The following is a 23,085-nucleotide window of genomic DNA, read 5'->3' on the forward strand; positions in this document are numbered from 1 at the left end:
GCTCAGAGCTAGTTTTTTAAGGGGTAGTGTCTTGTAATAAAGGTTGCTTATGGTTTAGGTGGCCCTTTCTTTTGTTGCTTTTCAAAGTTCTTGTAACCTTTAAAACATCATGTTGGAATAAATTGTGCTTTGTGTTCATTATATTCAATCTCTCATGGTCTCATGGTCAAAGTTACTAAGTTGAGAAAAATTAGATTAACCGTTAAGGATAATTGTTACAATAATTACACTCACTTGACCACCGATTCCTTGATTATTTTGATCTCTATGATTGAAGGGTAGCAAGATTAAAGAAGGCCCCTCGCATGTGTGTTAACATCTTTCCACTACTCTTCCATCAGCAACCAAAGTAATGGAGTCAAGATTTTTAATGGTGTTAAGCCGATGAGCCACCAAAATTGTGGTTCTTCCAATCATAATTCTGTCCAATGCTTCTTGAACAACTTGCTCAGATTGCAAATCGGGTGCACTTGTAGCCTCATCAAGTAATAGGATCATCGGGTTACGGATTATAGCTCTTGCTATTGCTACTCTCTGCTTCTACCCTCCTGATGATTGCACTCCCCTTTCGCCGCATTGAGTTTCATATCCATCTTTTTAAGATCTACAATAAATATAAGTAGCAGCGCAATAAAAGTTTTTAGTATACTTTTGTCAATTAGGTGCCAAAAGATTATTAGTTACCATATGTGCTTACGAGATAAATTCATGAGCATTGGCAGCTCTAGCAGCTTTCACCACTTCATTTTCCGAAGCGTCAAGCTTTCCAAACTCAATGTTGTCACGTCTGCTGTCGGAATATACCACCAGCTCTTGGCTAACCAGTGCCATGTGCTTTCGGTACCAACCCCATCAACTCTAACCTATCCTCTTTCAACATCATAAAATCTTTGAATCAATCCAATTACCGTTGATTTTCCACACCCGCTTTTCCCAACAAGCCCAACACTTGTTCCTTGCTGTTGTGCCAAAAACTAGTAAAGAACTGATAATGACTCACCAAGATCCACTCAAGAAAGGTTCTTGTATCTAAAATTGTAGATGATCTGTACTCAGTTTATTGAACGCTTAAATAATCTAAACAACCAAAGCAAATCAAAGTAAGAATCAAAGAACAGAAAGAACAACACGGAAACTTATAGTGGTTTGGCTATGGAAGCCTACTTCCACTGTGAAAAGGTAAATCCAAGTTTTACTGAATGAGTGTCTACAAAGTATAAGCTTTTTAGAGAAGATTACAACTAACACCATATCGTTATTCTAAGGTACCGAGATATATATACAAGCAATGCTCGATCAAAATGGACTCTCAATCACCAGCATGCTTCCCCTGTGTTCAGTGACAAAGACCAGCAGCTTCCCGCACTGGTAACAGCCTTAACTGACTTCTGATCAGCCTCCAAGACACGTGTCTTCATCTTGTTTATTCTAAGTGATGAAACGGCAGCTCAAGTTGTCGTCTCATTTAAGTGAGTCACATGCGAAGTCACACGTCTTCCTTGCACACACAGATGACTTGATATCCTTGTCATATAGCCTTCTCAAGGACTTCAACCGACATGTCATAGTATTGACAAGTCTTTAACCGACTTGTCTCACCTGATTATAAAACTAATTTGTAGTTCATACTCAACACTTAGCTTCACTTCCATGTTGAATTGTCGAAACCAGAGTTTCCGGCCAGCTTCGATATGCAAAATCAACCTTTCTCATCTCTATATTTCCGAATATTTTTTGTAACTTGCTTCCACTTGTGCCATCCCCTGCCTGATATATAGAATTACAAATGAATTAATCTTATATAAAACTTATGCTATTAGTGTAAGCCTAACACACACACACACACACACACACACACGTGTTATGTACTTGTGAAGACCCTGGAATCAAGGATTGCCGTTCAAGAATCTTCAACACAGTTGCGATCGCTGTGGAGCCCTCAGCTAGGTCAGAAGTCATACTTCCTGCTTTAGCAATAACCTTTCCAGTGCCTACTAATATGAAAAATGTTTTAAACCCATCCCCAGTTGATATTTGTCCCTTTTGAACCAATGCGCCACCATACCAAAAGTGCAAGGCCCATGACATATAATGTTGGGGGGACTTAGCATAAGATTTCTAGGTATCCAACCCAAAAGACTAGCCTTTTAGGTGGAGTGACCTACCACCTTATAAACCCAAACATCTCTCATTTACTAGCCAATGTGGGACACAACTCAATAATCACCCCCTCGAACGAAACCACCGTCGAACTCCGATCCTTTCGTCCGACACACCTGAGTTGTTCCACCACCACATTCCGGCTACTAGGGTCTAGCTCTGATACCAATTGTTGGGGGGACTTAGCTTTGATCATGACTTCTAGTCACTGGAACTCAAACCAATGGTAAGTGGGTGTTGGATTCTGGATGCACTTATCACATGTGCCCTGATAAAAATCTTTTTTCCAGTTATAGGCTTTTTAATGGTGGGGAAGTCATGATGGGAAACAACTCACTTTGTAAAGTGGTTGGACTTGGAACCATTAGGCTTTAGATGTTTGATGGGGTGATTAGGGAATTAAGTGAAGTAAGGCATGTCCCTGAGCTGAAAAGAAACTTAATATCACTAGGAATCCTTGATCAAATGGGTTGCATCATTAAAATGGAATCTAGGGTTATGAAGATAATTAGAGGGTCCATGGTGATAATGAAGGGGGACAAAAATAATGGCTTGTATGTGCTGCAAGGGATAGCCATTACAGGGGATGTTAGTGTCTCAACCAGTAAGAATCCAAACAAAACACTAATATGGCACATGAGATTGGGGCATATGAGTGAAAGGGGAATGAAGATATTAGAAAAACAGGGAGTCTTAGGGGATGATAAGGTAGGTTCTGTTGAGTTCTGTGAGGTATGTGTCCTAGGAAAATCCTCTAGAACTAGCTTCAAAACTGCAGTGTATAAGACCAAAGGAACCTTAGATTACATCCACTCTGATCTGTGGGGACCAGCACAGACAATTTCTTTAGGTGGAGCTAAATACTTCCTATCCTTGATTGATGACTACTCTAGAATGGTTTGGGTGTATCTCTTAAAGAGTAAAAATAAAGTCTTTGAGAAGTTTAAGCAGTGGAAAGCACTGGTAGAAACCCAAACAGGTAGAAAAGTCAAGAGGCTAAGGACTGATAATGGTTTAGAATTTTGCAATCAACAATTCAATGATTTCTGTGCTCAGAATGGAGTTGTAAGACACAAGACAGTAAGGCACACTCCACAGCAAAATGGACTTACTGAGAGGATGAATAGGACTCTCATGGATAAAGTAAGATGTCTACTAATTCATTAAAGCTTCCTCAGTCCTTATGGGCTGAAACTCTGATGACAGCTTGCTACTTAGTAAATAGAAGTCCATCCAGTGGCATAGACTTTAAAACACCTGTAGAAATGTGGTCAGGCAGAGCTGCTAACTATTCAGATTTGAAGATTTTTGGCTGCCCTGCATTTGCACATATAAAGCAAGGAAAGCTTGAGCCTAGGGCTCTGAACCTACCACCTTATAAACCCAAACATCTCTCATTTACTAGCCAATGTGGGACACAACTCAATAATCACCCCCTCGGACGAAACCACCGTCGAACTCCGGTCATTTCGTCTGACACACCTGAGTTGTTCCACCACCACATTCCGGCTACTAGGGTCTAGCTCTGATACCAATTTGTTAGACCTTGATCGAATTTAATCAACCAAGATTCCCCAAGACTTTTACTAAACACTCTGATGCTTGATTAAGAAAAACTAAGCAACAATAAAAGATATACAAAAGAACTAAAGAACAGCAACCAACGAAAAACAGATTTAAGTGGTTCAGCCTGGAGTTGGCTTACATCCACTGAAGAACAGAGCAACAAGATTTATTCAATTACCAGGAACAAGATACAAGCCTTTTGTTGAAGTTACAAGCATCACACACACAGATTTCATATCTCTTAAGGCTATATATACACGCTTAAGAGACCCCAGAAAAACCCCCTAACAGTCAGCCACCCTCTGTAACCAAAACCCAGATTTTTCCCGCTCTTGTAACAGAATATAACAGCCTCTGAGCCACGTGTTTGTCTCACGCTTGACGGTGGCTCCAAAACGGCAATCCAGTAGGTCGTATTGATAAGTGATAGCACGTGATGCTCACGTGCTTTACTTATTTGCAGACATATGACCAGTTAACTTTGTCATATGGTCTTTAAGTCATTACAACCTACATGTCATATGCTATTATAATCACAAACTGACACGTCGTATATTTCTCTGGAAATCAGTTTCACAGCTCACACTTCAACATTCTCCACCTTGAGCTTGAAACCCTCATGAACCTGTTACTCTTCTCTTCAACTATCTGTCACTCCTTTTTGACAGATTCCTGCTAATTCTAAGCAAAGCTTAAACTTAGCAGTTGTTACTGGTTTAGTCAGCATATCTGCAACATTTTTGTCTGTATGGATCTTCTGCAGTTTCACTGTTGCTTTTAACACTTCCAGCCTTATGAAATGCAACTTGATGTCGATGTGCTTGGTCCTTTCGTAGTGTGTTTGATTTTTGCTCAAACATATAGCACTTTGGCTGTCACATTTTATCATTATTGACCTCTGATCAATACCAAGTTCTTTAAGCATTCCTTTTAGCCAGATGGCCTCTTTAACTGCTTCTGCAGCAGCTGTGTATTCAGCTTCTGTTGTTGAGAGTGCCACAACACTCTGTAGTTGAGCTTTCCAATTGACAGTGCTGTTGTTGAGTGTGAAGAGATATCCTGTAAGTGATCTTCTTATATCCAGATCCCCAGCATAATCTGAGTCTACATAACCAACAATCTGACTGTCATCTTGTCTTGATCCTCCATACATTAACCCATATGTTGTTGTCCTATTTAGGTACCTGAGAATCCATTTTACAGCCCTCCAGTGTTCCTTTCTAGGATTTGCCATATACCTGCTTACAACACTCACAGCATAGGATAAATCAAGCCTAGTTAAGACCATAGCATACATCAGGCAGCCTACAGCACTTGCATAAGGTACATTCACCATCTCAGATTTTTCAGCTTCTGTTGTTGGACTCAGCTGATCTGATAATCTGAAATGTGGGGCTAAGGGTGTTTGAACTAGCTTTGAGTTTGCCATTCCAAACTTATCAATTACCCTTCTGATGTAGTCTTCCTGACTAAGAAACAAAGTACCAGTTTTTCTATCCCTGTGTAACTGCATTCCCAGAATTTTCTTTGCTGGCCCAAGATCCTTCATGTCAAACTCCCCTTTCAGCTTCTGTTTCAGATCTTTAATTAAGCTCATGCTCACACTGGCAATAAGCATGTCATCTACATACAATACCAAATAAATCATGATGCCTGAATCTTCTCTGAAGTAAACACAACAGTCCAAGTTACACCTCTGATATTTTTGCTCTAACATAAAGCTATCAAACCTGAGGTACCATTGCCTTGGAGACTGTTTAAGTCCATACAGGGACTTCTTCAGATGACACACCCAGTCAGCCTTTGATTTGACTGTGAATCCTTCAGGCTGAGCCATTACTATGTACTCTTGTAATTCACCATGTAAGAATGCTATTTTTACATCCATTTGTTCCAAATGCATGTTGTTTACAGCCACCAGTGACAAGATGATTCTTATTGAGGCATGCCTTACTACAGGTGAAAATACCTCAGTAAAATCAATTCCCTCCTTTTGAGTGAAGCCCTTTGCAACAAGTCTGGCTTTGAATCTCACTGGTTCCACTCTTGTGATACCCTGCTTGAGTTTGTACACCCATTTGCATCCTACCACCTTTTTCTTATCTGGTTTTTCCACAAGTGTCCAGGTGTTATTCTTATACAAAGAATCCATTTCTTTCTTCATGGCTTTCAACCACTGGTCTGCATTCTTCCCTGAAATAGCTTCCTTGTAGGTTTTAGGTTCATCATAATCCAGTTCATGAGCTGCTGTTAATGCATATGCAATCAGATCTGCATATGCATACTTCTTTGGTGCCCTTATTTCTCTCCTTTCTCTATCCCTGGCCAACTGATAATCATGCAATGTTGTCTGTTTTTCTGAAACTTCATCAAAATCTTCTGCATCTCTTTCCTCATCTTCTGATGTTTCATATGAAGTTGCATCACCAGTTTTTCTAGTAAGCTCCACCTTAATCTAATCTCTCAGTACATCAGTGTCTTTGTCTGAGTTTTCATCCCTCTGCACATAGCTCTTAAGCATTTCTTGCTCATTGAAGACCACATCTCTACTGACTATGCACCTAGGTGGTTTTAGATCAGTACACCAGAGCCTATAGCCCTTCACACCCTCTGGATATTCAAGAAAGACACATTTCAGAGTCCTAGGCTCAAGCTTTCCTTGCTTTATATGTGCAAATGCAGGGCAGACAAAAATCTTCAAATCAGAATAGTTAGCAGCTCTGCCTGACCACATTTCTACAGGTGTTTTAAAGTCTATGCCATTGGATGGACTTCTATTTACTAAGTAGCAAGCTATCATCAGAGTTTCAGCCCATAAGGACTGAGAAAGCTTTGAATGAATTAGTAGACATCTTACTTTATCCATGAGAGTCCTATTCATCCTCTCAGCAAGTCCATTTTGCTGTGGAGTGTGCCTTACTGTCTTGTGTCTTACAACTCCATTCTGAGCACAGAAATCATTGAATTGTTGATTGCAAAATTCTAAACCATTATCAATCCTTAGCCTCTTGACTTTTCTACCTGTTTGGGTTTCTACCAGTGCTTTCCACTGCTTAAACTTCTCAAAGACTTTATTTTTACTCTTTAAGAGATACACCCAAACCATTCTAGAGTAGTCATCAATCAAGGATAGGAAGTATTTAGCTCCACCTAAAGAAATTGTCTGTGCTGGTCCCCACAGATCAGAGTGGATGTAATCTAAGGTTCCTTTGGTCTTATGCACTGCAGTTTTGAAGCTAGTTCTAGAGGATTTTCCTAGGACACATACCTCACAGAACTCAACAGAACCTACCTTATCATCCCCTAAGACTCCCTGTTTTTCTAATATCTTCATTCCCCTTTCACTCATATGCCCCAATCTCATGTGCCAAATTAGTGTTTTGTTTGGATTCTTACTGGTTGGGACACTAACATCCCCTGTAATGGCTATCCCTTGCAGCACATACAAGCCATTATTTTTGTCCCCCTTCATTATCACCATGGACCCTCTAATTATCTTCATAACCCCATATTCCATTTTAATGATGCAACTCATTTGATCAAGGATTCCTAGTGATATTAAGTTTCTTTTTAGCTCAGGGACATGCCTTACTTCACTTAATTCCCTAATCACCCCATCAAACATCTTAAGCCTAATGGTTCCAAGTCCAACCACTTTACAAAGTGAGTTGTTTCCCATCATGACTTCCCCACCATTAAAAAGCCTATAACTAGAAAAAAAAAAGATTTTTATCAGGGCACATGTGATAAGTGCATCCAGAATCCAACACCCACTTACCATTGGTTTGAGTTCCAGTGACTAGACGAACACCAGCTGAGTCATAGCCTTCATCATCTTTTTCTTCTGATGCAACAGCAGCATTTCCATTCTTCTTGGGTCCATCTTTTTCCTTGTTCTTTCTCTCTGGACAGTCCTTCTTGAAATGTCCCTCCTTCTGGCACTGGAAACATTTCAAATTTTTATTCTTTGACTTTGATTTACTGCGTTTTCTGTTCTTATTACTGTAATCCTTCTTGTCTGATCTACTCCTTGCTGTTAAGCCTTCTCCATCTCTTACTTCTGACTTCCTTGTAACCTCTTTTGAACTGAGATAATCTTTAACATCAGCCTTGGTTATTGACTGCCTTCCATATAGTAATCTGTCCACGAAATGTTCATAGGAAGGTGGGAGGGATGATAACAAGATTATTGCCTTGTCTTCATCTTCCAGTTTCACATTGATATCTTCAAGATCAAGAATGATTCTGTTGAAGTTATCAATGTGATTTGCCAGAGAGCTACCCTCTTCCATCTGCAATGTATACAGCCTCTTCTTGGTGCAAAGTCTCTTGGTTAGAGACTTTTTCGTATAGAGATCTTCTAATTTTTTCCAGAGGCCTGCAGCAGTTGTTTGATCCCCAACTTCCCTCAGAACTCCATCACCCAGACTCAAGATTAAGGTGCTATGAGCCTTGTCTAATGCATCTTGCATTTCTTCTCCACTAAGCTTGCTGGGCTTCTTTTCAGATCTTGGATCCCCCAGTGTTTCTTCAAGCCCTTGATGGACCAACAATGCTCTCATCTTGAGACACCATAAATGGAAGTCATTCTCAACTGTAAATTTCTCTACTTGAAACTTAGAGGTTGCCATTTCTTGGATCAAAGATCAGAGTTGTTGGGCTCTGATACCAATTTGTTGGGGGGACTTAGCATAAGATTTCTAGGTATCCAACCCAAAAGACTAGCCTTTTAGGTGGAGTGACCTACCACCTTATAAACCCAAACATCTCTCATTTACTAGCCAATGTGGGACACAACTCAATATATAAGCTAGGCACTGAGCTGACCCCAAACCATTTCCTGCAAGCCATGACTTTTTCCTAGCTTGCTTTCTGGGTTCCTCTTGAGCTTCATTAAATATTTGAAGAACCTTTCCTACACTTCTGAACGTAGTCACAATTCTGTAATTAATGACTGCTTCCACAGCAATTTGAGCGCTGTGATTTTGTGCTTTAACGAAGTTTGTTGAAATACTAGAGAGCACTACTTTTCTAGTGTAAAAACATAGAATTGTGAGTGGCTGGACTGTAATAATAACAATTGCTAGTTTTCAAGCCACAACTAGCTAGGTGAAAAATTTTATAGAGGTCAAATTTAAAATTGTAATTTTTATGTTATTATATATGTAAAATTTTAATTCTACAGGGGCCAATATAGATAATTTACACTAATTTTCACATTTTCTTTAGAAGCTCCTTAAATTTTTCAAAATTGTACAGGAGCCATGGCACCTCTAGTCTTATACTAGCTCGGCCCCTGCCCATGACCATTACAATGGTGATAGCAGAAGTAGTTTGAACTAACAAAGATACTATGTCTGCAACTAGAGATTTAACCATTGATGCCTCGTTGCTCAATCTAGAACACAATGCCGCACTTGAGTTGTGCATTTCATCCAACCAAGCTGCTTCAAATGTCAGAATCTTTTCAAGCATTCTTAACCTGATTCTCTTGGTTAGCCGGCCGCCCATATAAGCAAAATTGTAATGTTGCAAAAGATTAAAAGCTAGAGAAATCAAGGAAAGTGAACAGAAAATGAGTGAATATGTGCGGATTCTTGATTGCATTTCATTGTGGCTTTTAGCAAAGAAAGCAGAGATCATGCCACCAATGGTCAGGGCATGGATAGGTTGCACTAAGCCAACAACTATAGCTGAGAGGTGGGTGAGTTATTGGCTGCAGGCCATCAATGACAGGTAATGGCGAAGCAAAGACAGTTGGGCTAGATCTTCCTACAATAAGCCCGCCACCACTACTTCTTCTGATAGATGAGACATGTGTTTCTGGGTTTTTCTCTTCGTCATCACAACTGAATTGTCTCTACATTTTGGCCATTTTTGCATAGTGACCATTTGTTTTGTTGATGAGATCATTGTGTGAGCCTATTTCTACCAAGCAGCCATTGTTAACTATTGCTATGAGGTTTGCATTCCAGACTGTTGAGAGCTTATGTGCCACTACCTGACATGTCAAATAACTAAAAAAAAAAATGAAGCAATCTTTATTCATTATGAAACGTTTTCATAGAAGGTTGTAGATATATACATATATATATTTATTTATTTATTTAATATTGCTATACAGGGCTGTCATTTATATTAGATCAGATATTATAATTAATATTTACAAACAAATTATACAACTAAGACCCCCTTCTTGCCATGTACTCATCTAAAACACTGCCTAGATTCTTTATATTTGATAATTGAAGAAGAACTAAAATTAACTGTCATAATGCTTTTATGGAGCTCGAACACTCGCACTCAATATTGTAAACGTAAGGGTTCTCCCACTGAGCCAAAGGCCCATTAGTAAGGTTGTAAATAGTTAAAAGAAAGTTTTTGAAATAAGGTTTATTGAATAATTTTGAATTGACAAAGTTAAAATTTTGAACCCTTTTATATAATAACCTTAAATATTGTAAATTTACCAAAATATGCAAATCTAAAATATTATTTTATAATAAAATTCTTCTAATAAAAGTAAGAAAAAGAAAATAAATGGTGTCCAAATTCAAATTCGAGAAAAAAGACAAAAATCCTAAAAGGAATAGGAAAAATAAGAAAATATCTTAAAATTGAAAAATGAGTAGGAAAGAAATGAAATTTTTGGCTTGATCACATGGTAGAACGGCAGAAGTGATTCTAGGTTTGATTCGTCTTGTCACAAGCTTCGATATTATATGTCAAAATGAATAGTTGTAGCCCAGTTGTGTCCCCTAGAATGTACTCCGTTTGTAATACACAATCATTCTACATTAGTCCCCTCACTTCAAAAGAACTTGTCCTCGAGTTAGGTTCATACAACCCCTCATCATCTTAATGATATTCAAACGGATCAACACATTGAACATGTGAGAGATATTGTAATCATCCGGCAGTTGGAGCACATAAGCATTATCACTAATCTTCCATGTCATTCGAAATGGACTATACTTCCGCTTCTCCAACTTAGCACAAATACTAGGGAAACGACTACGCCGCAAATGCATTATCACCAAATCAACTCCTGAAACACCTTTATGCACTGGTGCTTGTCTACCTCAGCCTTGTACTTGGCATTAGTAGCCTTCAAGTGAGCTCAAACCTCAATGTGAATCTATAGATTCTCATGTGCCATATTATCTACGGATTTACTTCCTCCAGCCGCAAATAGCATGATACCAACTAATTGAGTAAAGGTAGCAGGAGTGAATTGATAGGATAGATAACACTAAATATCGCCCTAATATCCAGCCAAGCCAATGCGATTAGCTAACGCTCTAATCGAAACATAATTAGATCTTGTTCTAATCCAAATGACTCAATAAGATTTTTAATAATGAGTTTTAAGACACTCTATTTTAAACCACCTTATAAGAGAGATTTTTAATAGATAATTCCAAAGGAAATTGTAAAAAGAGGTTTTATTAACTGATCAAAAGTTGAAGTTACAATAATGCAACCTCTCTATTTATAATAGAGTAAACTTACTTCCTTAAGTTAACTGAAAAATGAAAACTAAATTATAATTTTAATAGAAATAAAAGATTAAGACACATACCATAATTGACTCTAATTAAAATAAAATCCTACAATAATAAATCTTAAAATAATATCCTACATCATTTTCCCCTCTTAAAAGAAATTCATCCTCAAGTTTGAATACAGTCTGAAGGGTGAAACTTGTAGTGTAAGACTAAAGTATCTTACAATTCGAACTTGCTGTCTTTCTTATCAATCTTTTTTGAAACTTTAAAGAATCCATATTTTCCTTCGCTTATACCATTTTTTAGGCGATGAAGACTTCAAAGAACGAACAATGATCAAATAAATTATGCATTTTTCCAATTGTTGCTCAATGAAATCTCCAACCAATTTCAACTTTTTAATCGAATCTTCTTTATGCACTACCTTCTTGTGCTTAATATAAGTAGGTAAAACAATTTCAATCATTTTAGCTTCTTCAGCTTTATTTTGTTGCACAACCTTGATTGTATGATTAGGCTCAATGCTCAAATTAAGAGTAGGTTGTAAATGTTTTTAAAAAACCTTAGATAGATTGAAAACCTCATCATTTTCAATGCTTGTTTTGTCCTCCAAGGAAACATCCTGCACATTCTTGCACAAATTGTCAAATTGAAACTTTAAATTAATAATAAATTGTACATTTTCTTCTGGTGTCTCATGTGAGTTTTCTTCCTCAACAATAGGTGAACTCATTGATACAAATTTAGGCACTTTCATAAATACATGCCATTGCTTGATTAAAGTTTAGGCTTCACTAAGTCTTTTAATCATAGCTACACCTTTGCACTCTGATAGACTATTCTAAAGCACTCCCTGTTAATAGAAAATCACCTACAAATTGTACTCGATCATGTCTCAACAATCAAATCATATATTCATGATCAACCTTATTCAACCATGAAAAAAAATATTCAAGACTACAATTTCCATCAAGTTTCCAAACATAATGCCCTTTGAATATTTCAAATTACAAACGTAAAATTAATGGTAAAATTGTAAATAAAGCACAACTCTCAGGTTTGGTATGGCCAACAGTTGGTGGTCGTGAATTGGTGTGTTGATGGTCGGATTTAGAAGATATTGTGGTGAGAAGCAAAATGATGGAAGTGAATTGGCTGGATTCACGATGGTTTGGTCAGAAAACCAATTTAAAGTGACAGTGGCCTATAGTGATTCGTGGCGGTTTATAGCCGGCATTTGGTGTTAATTGGCAATTGGTTTTGGATGTATGATTAGAGAGGAGTGTGACTATGCGTCGGTTATTGGTAACAATGGCTAGTTCATATCGACAGCTAATAGAAAGATTGTAGGATTTTAGGTAATTCACAACAACAGCGTGACTGTTTATGACGACAATCGTCTATCGAGTCAGGTGTTGGTCAACAAAGGTTGGTGAATTTGGTGGTAGTGTTGGCTAGCTGAACGATAATGGTGTGCGGTCATGGATAAAGAAGTCGCGGGTTTGGGTTGTTCACACGGTGGCTGCATAGCTGATTAAGGGTAGTAGACGCATGGGTTTTGGTTGACGACTAGCAATGAGATTGATGGTTGTAGCAGCTAGTGGTGAAAGTGGCCCAATTGTAGCAGAAGTGGTGGTGGGCAGTAGTTAGAGTTTCAAGTTTTGGGATTTTTTTGGTTTTTTGTTCTTTTTATTTTTCTTTCTTTTAGTGATGTACTTAGTGGCGATGAATATGGGTAGTCAGGAAAGCTGTGCAACTGACACAGATACGCTTGGACACCAATTGATGAAACGAAAATGTAAAAGATTGTAGACAGTTGAAATAAAGTTTTGAATAATGAGTTTATTGAATAATTTTGAATCGACACGACTAAGGTTTTAAGCCTTTCATATAATAACCTTAAATATTCTAAATTTATCAAAATAGCACATCTAGAATATTATTTATAATAAAATTCTCCTAATCAAAATAAGAAAAGGAAAACAAACAGTCTCTAAATCCGAATTTACAAAAAAAAAAGATAAAAATCCTAGAAGGTATAAGAAAAATAAGAAAATATCTTAAAACTAAAAAATAAGAAAGAAATGGAATTTTTAGCTTGATCATGTGGCACAATAGTAAAAGCAATTCTAGTATTAGTTTGTCTTGTCGCAATCTTTGAAAGAGTATATTACATGTTAAAAATAGACACCTATAGCCAAAGTTATGTCCTCCGGAATGTACCTAACTCATTATACACATCCATCCTACATCATTCACATTTCACTCTAATATTTGATCAAGGTCTTTTTCTTTTAAGGACTGGTTGCAAGCAAAATAAGACAATTTATTGAAAAATATGAAAAAGTGTATGTTAAAATTGGAACATATCATAATTCTATTAGATAAATGTAAATTAGTAAAACTTTTCCATCTTTAAAGAGAAGTGTTTGTAGTGTACAAAAGAAGACATTGTCATGAAGATTAGCTTTCTTTAGTATATTCTATTTTATTTAATAAAAATGTACTTTCAAATTAGGCCAGTTTAAAATTAAAGTGTTATAATTTTTAATCAACATGTATGTAAGAATAGAACTATTATATCAAAAAATAACTTATTAGTGATTGGTAAACATTAGTTTTCAAGTGTAAATGAATGTTTACCAAATATTTTAGCTATTGTATTTTCAAAGTTGACATAAAATAAATCCTTTATATAAAATTCTTGAAAAGTTAATGAAAGATTAACCAACCAAGTTTGATAGCAATATTTACTAGTGTGGTTCTTCCCAAGGAAGCCTGATCAAGGGTATATTGCACCAATGTCTCAGATTCTGAGTCAAGAGCACTTGTTACTTCATCAAGTAAAAGAATCCCAGGGTTTTTCATAACGCTCTTGTTGTAGCAATTCACTGCTTTTGTCCACTTGATAAAAGTGCTCCCCTTTCACCAACCTATTACACATTAAGATCAAACATTTTCTCCTATATATAAAAAAAAAGATCAAACATGTTATTAGAACCAGTCTTGAACTCACTTGATTTTTTTAAAAGCTAACCTTGATTACAAGTAATTGTATGTTGTTCATGATTTTACAATTACCTTTGTTTCGTTCCCTTCTAAAAGCTGCCTCATGAAATTATGAGCATTTGCAGCCATGGAAGTAATAATAACTTCATCCATCGTAGCTTCAAGTTTCCCAAACAGCACGTTATCCTTTATTGATGTTCCAAACAATGCATACTCTTGACTCACAAGCCCCGTTTTCTCTTTAATCTATTTCAACTGAAGGCATCTAATATCTACACCATCAATCTTTATGTTGGAAAATGAATTACAAACCTGAATCTCTCAACCGAGTATGACAAGTTGGTTGTAGACTTAGAGATAGCAGTGACATGTCGATTAAAGTCTCTATAAAGGCTGCATGACAAGCTTTTGGAATCAACTGTGTGCACTAATAGCACATATGATCACGCACGTGAGTCTTTTAACCAAAACGGCAGCTAAAGTTGGTGTTTCATTAATTAAGGCTAATGAGACGTAGATATATGGTTGGGGGCAGTTTTAAAAGGTTGTTACAAGGGCGGGAAGCAGCTGGGTTTGTTATTAAGTATATGCGGCATGTGCTGATGTCTTTCTAGGTTAATTGCTTATTGTATATATAGCTTCATACTTTGACATGTCATTAGATTGATTTGGTTACATCTTCTCTGTAAATTTGTATCTTGAAAACTCTCATTCAATGAAAGCTTGTTTGACCTTTTCGCAGTGGATATAGGCATCAATGGCTGAACCACTTTAAATTTTCCTGGTGTTATCATTCTGTTTGTTGATCTCTTATTGATTTCTTCGTTTATCTTGATTTGTTAAGTCGTATAAATCAAGATTAGTTCAATTAATTGCTATTTTAGCTTAATCTTGGAGAGCCAAGTCTAGTGTTGCACTGGTTATTGCTTCAATAAATTGGTACTAGAGCTATTCTCTAAAATTCTTGATCTAAAATGGCTACTCCTAATCTTGAGGTAGAAAAATATATACAGGTGAAAATGACTTATGACTTTCACCTGCAGAGGCTTAAGATAATAGCCTTATTGATACATCAAGGTCTGGATGAAGCCTTTGGTAAAGCTTTATCATCCAAGAAGCAAAGAAATGTGCCAGATGAAGACTTTCCAGATGTGTTTAATAGTGCTTACACCACAATAATCTTGCGTCTCGGAGATGGTGTACTGAGAAAAGTGGGCTGAGAGACAACAATAACTGGATTGCGGAAGAAGCTTGACAACTTATATACCCACTAAAAAGAAGCTTTATACATTTGAAATAGAAGAAGGTTCATTAATCTCTGATCACATTGATGCCTTCAATAAGATTATATTAGATCTAGAAGACATTAATGTAAAAATTGATGATAAGGGTGAATCTATGATTCTGTTATGCTCTCTGCCAAACTCTTATGAGCACCTAGTTGATACACTCATGTATGGGAGACAAACTCTCTCCATGGTGGATGTAAGAAAAAACACTAAATTTTAAGGCTGCAACTAAGAAAGAAACAAGAAATGAAGAAGGATTAACAGCAAGAAGAAGGCTAGAAAAGAAAGAAGGGGGTAAGGGAAAGAAGGAAATATTCAAATCCAGACCTAAAATTTTGAAGTGCTTCTAATGCTACAAGGAAAGCCATTTTTAAGAAGGATTGTCCTGAGAGAAAGAGCAAAAACAAAGGATAAAAGAGAAGAATGGTGACGCTATTGTTGCATAAGAAATTCAAGAATCTAATGGTTATGACTCTACTGGAGTTCTCATAGTCATTGATGGCCAAACAAGAGGTAACTGGGTTTTAAACTCTAGTTGCTCATTTCATATGTGCCTTAATAAAAGTTTTTTCAAGAACTATGAAATCTATGATGGTAGAGTAGTTGTAATAGGAAATGACGCTAGTTGCAAGGTAATTGGCAGAAGCACTATTAAACTAAAAATGCTTAATGGAATAATTAGAGAATCAACAGATGTGAGACATATCCTTAATTTGAAAAGGAATATGATTTCTCTTAGCATGTTGGATAAAATGAGGTGTTTAGTCAAACTAGAGTTAGGAATATTAAAGGTGTTGAAATGGTCAATGGATTTAATGAAGGAAAACTTAAACAATGTCTAGTATATCCTTCAAAGTTCAACAATTACACGTGATGTTGGGGTTTTAAATTAGGATCTAGACAAAACCATGTTGTGGTATTTAAAGTTAGGCTATATGAGTGAAAGGAGACTTAGAGAGCTGTCTAAGTAGGGCATTTTGGGAGAAGAGAAGATCTGTGAGGAGTGTCCTAGGCAAATCCTTAAGGGTTAAATTTAGTATTGGTGCTGATATTTCAAAAGAAACTTTAGACTATATCCATGTTGATCTGTAGGGTCCAGCACAGACAATATCCTTGGGGGAGCTAGATATTTATATCTTTTATTGATGATTATTTAAGAATAGTCTAGGTGTTTGTGTTAAATAATAAAGAGGATGTGTTTGAGCAGTTTAAAGATTGGAAGACTCTGGTTGAAACTCAAGCTAGCAAGAAGTTGAAGAGGCTCAGAACAGATAATGGCTTGGAATTCTGTAATAAAATGTTTGAAGATTTCTGCAGTAAGCATGGTATTGTGAGACACAGAACAATAAGACATACACCCCAATAGAATGGTTTAGCTGAGAGGATGAATAAGACCTTAATTGATATGGTAAGGTGCATGCTTATTCACTCTAAGCTATCTATGAATTTGTGGGCTAAGGCTTTATCAGCAGCTTTTTATATTGTGAACATAAGTCCCTCAACTGGAATCAACTTTAAAACACCCTATTAACTCTAATCTGCCAAACTAGTAGACTACTCTAATATGGAGGTCTTTGGTTGTTCAACTTATGCTCACATTAGACAAGAGAAATTAGAGCCGAGGGCATTAAGGTGTGTGTTTCTTAGTTACGCTGATGGTGTAAAAGGGTATAAGTTATAGTGTACTGATATGAAGCCTCCAAGATCGATAATCAGCAAGGATGTGGTACTTAATGAATCTGAGATGCTTTAACACTCAGTTTTATTAAAGTCTACAAATACATAGAAGATAGATAAGGATAAGAAGACTTATCTTGACGTAAAGCTTCTAGATTTAAGCCTAAAACAAAAACCAAGAGCAGAAACTAGAACTGAAGTTGATACAAAAACATCTAAATAAGAAGATCAAGTAACAAGTGATCAAGGGGTCAGAGATTATTAGCTGGCAAGAGATATGGAAAAAAGAGTCATAATGCCTTCAAAGAGATATGCATATGGAAACCTAATTGCATTTGCATTAATAGCAGTACATGAAGATGAAACAGATGAACCCAGATCATACTTAAATGCTATAAACTGTGATAAGTCAAAAGAATGGATCAAGGTTATGGATGAGGAAATTATGTCCTTAATGAAGTCCTTAATGAAGAATCACACCTAGGATCTCATTAAGAAGCCAACAAACAAAAGGGTAGTGTAATGTAAATGGATTTACAGGCTTAAAGAGGGCACACCAAGTGTTGAGCCATAGAGATATAAAGTCAGGCTAGTAGCAATGGGCTTTACTCAGAGGAAGGGGATGGATTTCACAGAGGTTTTCTCCCCAGTGGTGAGACATTCTTCACTGAAGATCATGTTATCTCTAGTTGTTGTACAAGATATGCATCTTGAACATATGGATGTAAAGACTGCCTTTTTGCTTAGTGAGTTAGATGAGATGATTGTAATGTCTCAACCTAAAGGTTATGTGGATCCAAAGAGAATTGATCATATTTGTCATCTAAAGAATACCTTGTATGGGCTTAAATATTCATTTAGGTAGTGGTACTTAAAGTTTAACTGTCTTATGACAAAGAATGACTTTCAAAAGTGTAATTCTGATTACTGTGTTTACTTCAAAACCTTAAAAGAAGGTGATAAGATTTATTTGTTGCTTTATGTAGACGACATGTTATTACCGGCCCACTTTAGACTTTCCTGCCAATAATGTCCAAAATCTGACACAGGAAAAAGCTAAAATGATTAAAATTCCATACTTAAGTGCTGTTGGATGTGCAATGGTCCTAACTAGGCCTGATCTCTCTTATGTTGTGAGTGTTGTAAGCAGATTTATAGCAAACCCACATAAAGAACATTGGAAAGCTATTGTATGGATTTTAAGATACCTTGCTGGTACAACTGATTATGGTTTGGTGTATGGCGCTGATAGGATTGCAGTAGTCTATATAGAAGGCTATGTAGATGAAAATTATACTAGATATCTGGACAAAAGAAGATCTTTGACAGGTTTTTGTTTAAGCTAAATGGTTGCACTATAAATTGGAAAACTTCATGGCAGAGTATTGTTGCTCTGTCAACAACAGAGGCAGAATATACAGCAGCTGCAAAAGCAATCAAAAAAGTTATCTAGCTTAGAAGAATGGTGACAGAGTTGGGGTTTGAACAGAAGCAAATCACAATTTATTGTGATAGTAAAAGCGCTATCTGTCTGAGCAAGAATCAGATACACCCTGAGAAGACCAAGCATATTGATATCAAGCTTCACTTTGTCAGACTGGAAGTTTCAAGATGTGGGGTAAAACTAGTCAAGATACACACTAATAACAACATTGCTGACATGCTCACCAAAGCTGTACCAAGTGCTAAGTTTGAGTTCAGTTTGAACTTAGCTGGCATTTGCAGGATATAGACTACAGAAGAGGAGTGAAAAGTTGAATCTAAATGAGTGAATGATTTAAAGTTCAAGGTGGAGAATGTTGAAGGATGAATTGAAAATTTAAATCTCTCAACTGAGTATGACGAGTTGGTTGTAGAATCAGGGATACAGTGACATGTCGGTTGAAGTATCTAGGAAGGTTGTATGACAAGCTTTTGGAATCAGCTGTGTGCACTAATAGCACATGTGATCAAGCACGTGAGTCTCTTAATCAAAACGACAACTAAGGTTGGTGTTTCATTAATTAAGGCTAATGAGACGTAGACACGTGATCATGGGTAGTTTTAAAAGGTTGTTGAAGGTTGTTACAAGCGTGGGAGGCAGCTGGGTTTGTTATTAAGCACAGGCGGCATGTGCTGATGATTGGATGATCTTTCTAGATCAATCTCTTCTTGTATATATAGCCTCATACTTTGATATGTTGTTAGATTGATTTGGTTACATCTTCTTTGTACATTTGTACCTAGAAAATTCTCATTCAGTGAAAGCTTAGTTCACCTTTTCACAATGGATATAGGCATCAATAGCCAAACCACTTTAAATTTGCCCTGTGTTATCATTCTGTTTGTTGATCTCTTATTGATTTGCTTTGTTCATCTTGATTGGTTAAGTTGCATACATCAAGATTTGTTCGGTTAATTGTTGTTTTAGCTTAAAGGATTGATTAAAGTGGATCTTGGAGAGTCAATCCAGTGCTGCACTGGTTCTAGGTTCAACACTTCACAATCTCATCGTTGGCATCATAAAACCATTGCACAAGGGCAATTGCGGTTGATTTGCCACTTTGACTAGCCCCAACAAGAGCCAAGTTTTTCCTGCTTCAGCTTTGAGATTGAAATCTTTAAATACAACGGAATCAGGACAAGAAGGCTACGAGAATTTGACATGCTGGAATTCTATTTCTCCACGAACTTTATCTATCACAAGTCCTTTTGTGTCTTTACCATCAATTTCTGGAACCTTGTCTTTCCTGTTGAATATTCTTGAAGCTAGAAATAAAGCTTCTATGAAGTACTTTGGTTTAGGAAGTGCTGATCCTAGGGAACTGCATTACATTTACCACAGTACAAAAAAAAATGAAGAAGATGTGCAGAAATACATGAGCAATTAGACAAAGGTAATTATGCAAGATCCTTATTTGAGGATAGTAATATGAATATTAAACTTTGTTTGCACAACTCCTTAAATGTCATTTTGAGCTATTTCATTTCCTAATTACTTTCTTTCCTTACTATTACGTGCACAAATATTTTTAATTTGTTAATGTGAGTCATAAGGATACAATTATAATAAGACCATTAGCATCAAAAGTACGACTTGAAAGAGCTTTCAAAATTGATTGAAATTTACAATTTATGGTGCATTGACATTATTTTTGGTGAATCAAAATTCAAAAAATATTGGAACATATCTGAAAACAAGAATAGCTTTTTTCAAGCTTTGGCATAAAGACAAGTTCAACGTATGTCAATCTCTTGGCCTCTTATTCTTCAAAAGAGGTAGTCAGTTATAATAAGACACGTAAACTTAATAGATCCACTAGATGAGATGCCTAATTTGACAGCAAATGTTTAATTGAAAAATGGGGGAAAAAAGGTGTAAACAACTAATACAATTGACTTCTTCTACAAAGTGGCATAATATAGATTCCTTTAAAGCAACAGATTTCTTGGTGCAATAAAAGACTTTATGAAGTCAAAAGAACCCAATAATTTACTAAAGGCAAACGCCACGTATTATTAACCTTTATATACAAACTCTTGTTTATTGATTAGTTCAAGGTCTACAAGAAAATTAATTAATTAAGGTCTAGGACGTTAAGTAGAAAATCTTCTAAAAACTTCCTTCAATCATTAAGTTCTATATCTATTTATTCCTTCCACCACAAAAAGTTCCATCCATCAATAGTGATCATCAGGCCTAAAATAGCTATAGAAAACAAGGACGGTGTACTCAAAACATTTTGTTCACACCAAAAAAGTGGAAAATTGAAAGTCCCTGCTCGGCATTCTCACCTTAAATCCAGCTGATTGTTTGCAAATTTCGAGGACTACAACAATTAGCTATCATTAAAACATCACTTTAAATATCTGTTTACTTATTTATGTGATAAATAAGAGAATAAAAAAATATGTAATCCTCCAAAAAAAATTTTCAAATATAAATAATTTCATATTATTTTAATCAAATGTATTATTTGAATCCTATGCTTTATTTTAAATATATAAAAGTGTGGTGTTTGGTTGCGTGCCTGCCTACGTTAGTTATTACACAATTCAATTTGTACAATGTCAAGTATTTTTATTGTAGCTTGAGCACGCATGCTAAATTTTTTTTTTTTAATATTGTTATACAGGACTTAGGGATGGCAATGGGGAGGGGAGGGGAGGGGACCGATCTCCCCGTACCCATCCCCGATATTTTACGTATGTCCCCATCCCCTCCCCGTCCCCGTCAGAATTACTTGAGAGAATCCACATCCCCTCCCCGAATAATAACAGGGGATCCCCGAGGGTCCCCGATCCCCGAATAACTAATACATTTTTTTTTCGATTTTGAGTTAATCATATTAAAATAAAAAATTCAAATAAAAGTAAAGTTCGAAATATATCTTACATTAATATCTATTACAAAAGTCACATACATTAAATTAGTAAGTAACGCAACATACAAGAGATACAAACTTATTTTACAAACTATCATGAACAAATTAATAGTCTAATACAAAATTGTTACAAATAAAATCAAATTTAGATTCAAAATTAACTTTTTCAATGGTGGCGTGGGCACTTTATAAATGTGGACTATTCCCTTTACAACACAATAGTTAAATCGGAGCAAATCAAAAGTAAATATTAGATTAGATTAGATTAGATATTAAAATTGTGATTCGCTGTGGGCAATTATAACATCTAAAATTAAATAAAAAATAGATTTAAGTTTAAAATATTTAAAGAATATCAAAATTAAAAAAAAAATGGCTAATAGAATCTACTCAGTCTTTTTAATGTCCTAAATAAAAATTTAGAACTTTAATTAGCTAATTAGGCCTAAAAGTTTAATAATATAAATATTTTGATATTTTTTATTTTTACCAATATTTATAATTTTATAATTTAAATTTTATAATTTATTTACTAGTAATTTTAAAAAATTAAAATTAAATTAAAAATTAAAATGGGGAAATGGGTAGGGGATGGGGATTCCACCTCATCCCCGTCCCCTCCCCGAATAAGAAATTGGGTAAAAAAATTTCCCCGTCCCCTCCCCGAATAAGAAATTGGGTATGAAATTATCCCCATACCCTCCCCGAATGGGGAAAATCCCCGAGGGTACCCGTCCCCGTGGGGATTTTTGCCATCCCTGACAGGACTGTAGGTATTAATTTTAATATTAACAAATAAATTTTATAATTGGGACTTCTTCGTGGCATGTACTCTTCTGAAGCGCTGCCCAAATTCTTCAAACCCTCTCAAATATTCGAGGGCTGTCCACTCTACTCACATTTCGTGAGGGATAGACTGGCTCCACTCAATTATTTGATAATTGAGGGAGGATTGTAAATAACCCCCATAAATACTTTTATGGAGGCTCGAACCCTTGCACTCAACATTGTAAGTGCAAGGGCTCTCCCACTGGACCAAAGGCCCATTGGTGCACGCATGCTAAATTTGAAACCGTTGAGTGAGAGCCAATTTCTTTTTCTTATTTTCAATCCCAAGCAACATGTGACTTGAACGGTCAGAATTTGGACATTTCTAAGTTGGTTAGTTAAAGGATACGTTCTGCAGTTGTTTTAAGGATTTAGTATCCTATTGCTTCTTTGTAAACATGTTTTTTACAAGTCCGATTTGGAAAAGTACCTGATTGTATTGTCGCTGCTAGTTTTTTCTGTATTGGATAATGAAACAGTATTGTATTGCGCATTGTACCCAAATCAAATTTCCTTTTAATTTTAAGAAAAAAAATTATAGCAACGGATATCACCTATTTCCAAATGAAATAACTATCAATTAACCATCCAGAAATTAATGAATGGTAATTTTCTTTTTAGGTAGAAAAGATTACTATACAACTGCCTTGTTCAAGGTGTTAGGCTTTAGCTAATTTTTTTTTT

The 23,085-nt window shown here is 36.1% G+C and overlaps 1 pseudogene; it reads right to left on the reverse strand.

Annotated features, from left to right (window-relative positions):
* Positions 1-265: 265 nt before the first annotated feature.
* Positions 266-23,085, reverse strand: part of LOC112095603 — a 23,546-nt pseudogene continuing 726 nt past the window's right edge.

This window comes from Citrus clementina, unplaced genomic scaffold (genome assembly GCF_000493195.1).
Source record: "Citrus clementina cultivar Clemenules unplaced genomic scaffold, Citrus_clementina_v1.0 scaffold_1, whole genome shotgun sequence".
Classification (NCBI taxonomy): Eukaryota; Viridiplantae; Streptophyta; class Magnoliopsida; order Sapindales; family Rutaceae; genus Citrus; species Citrus x clementina.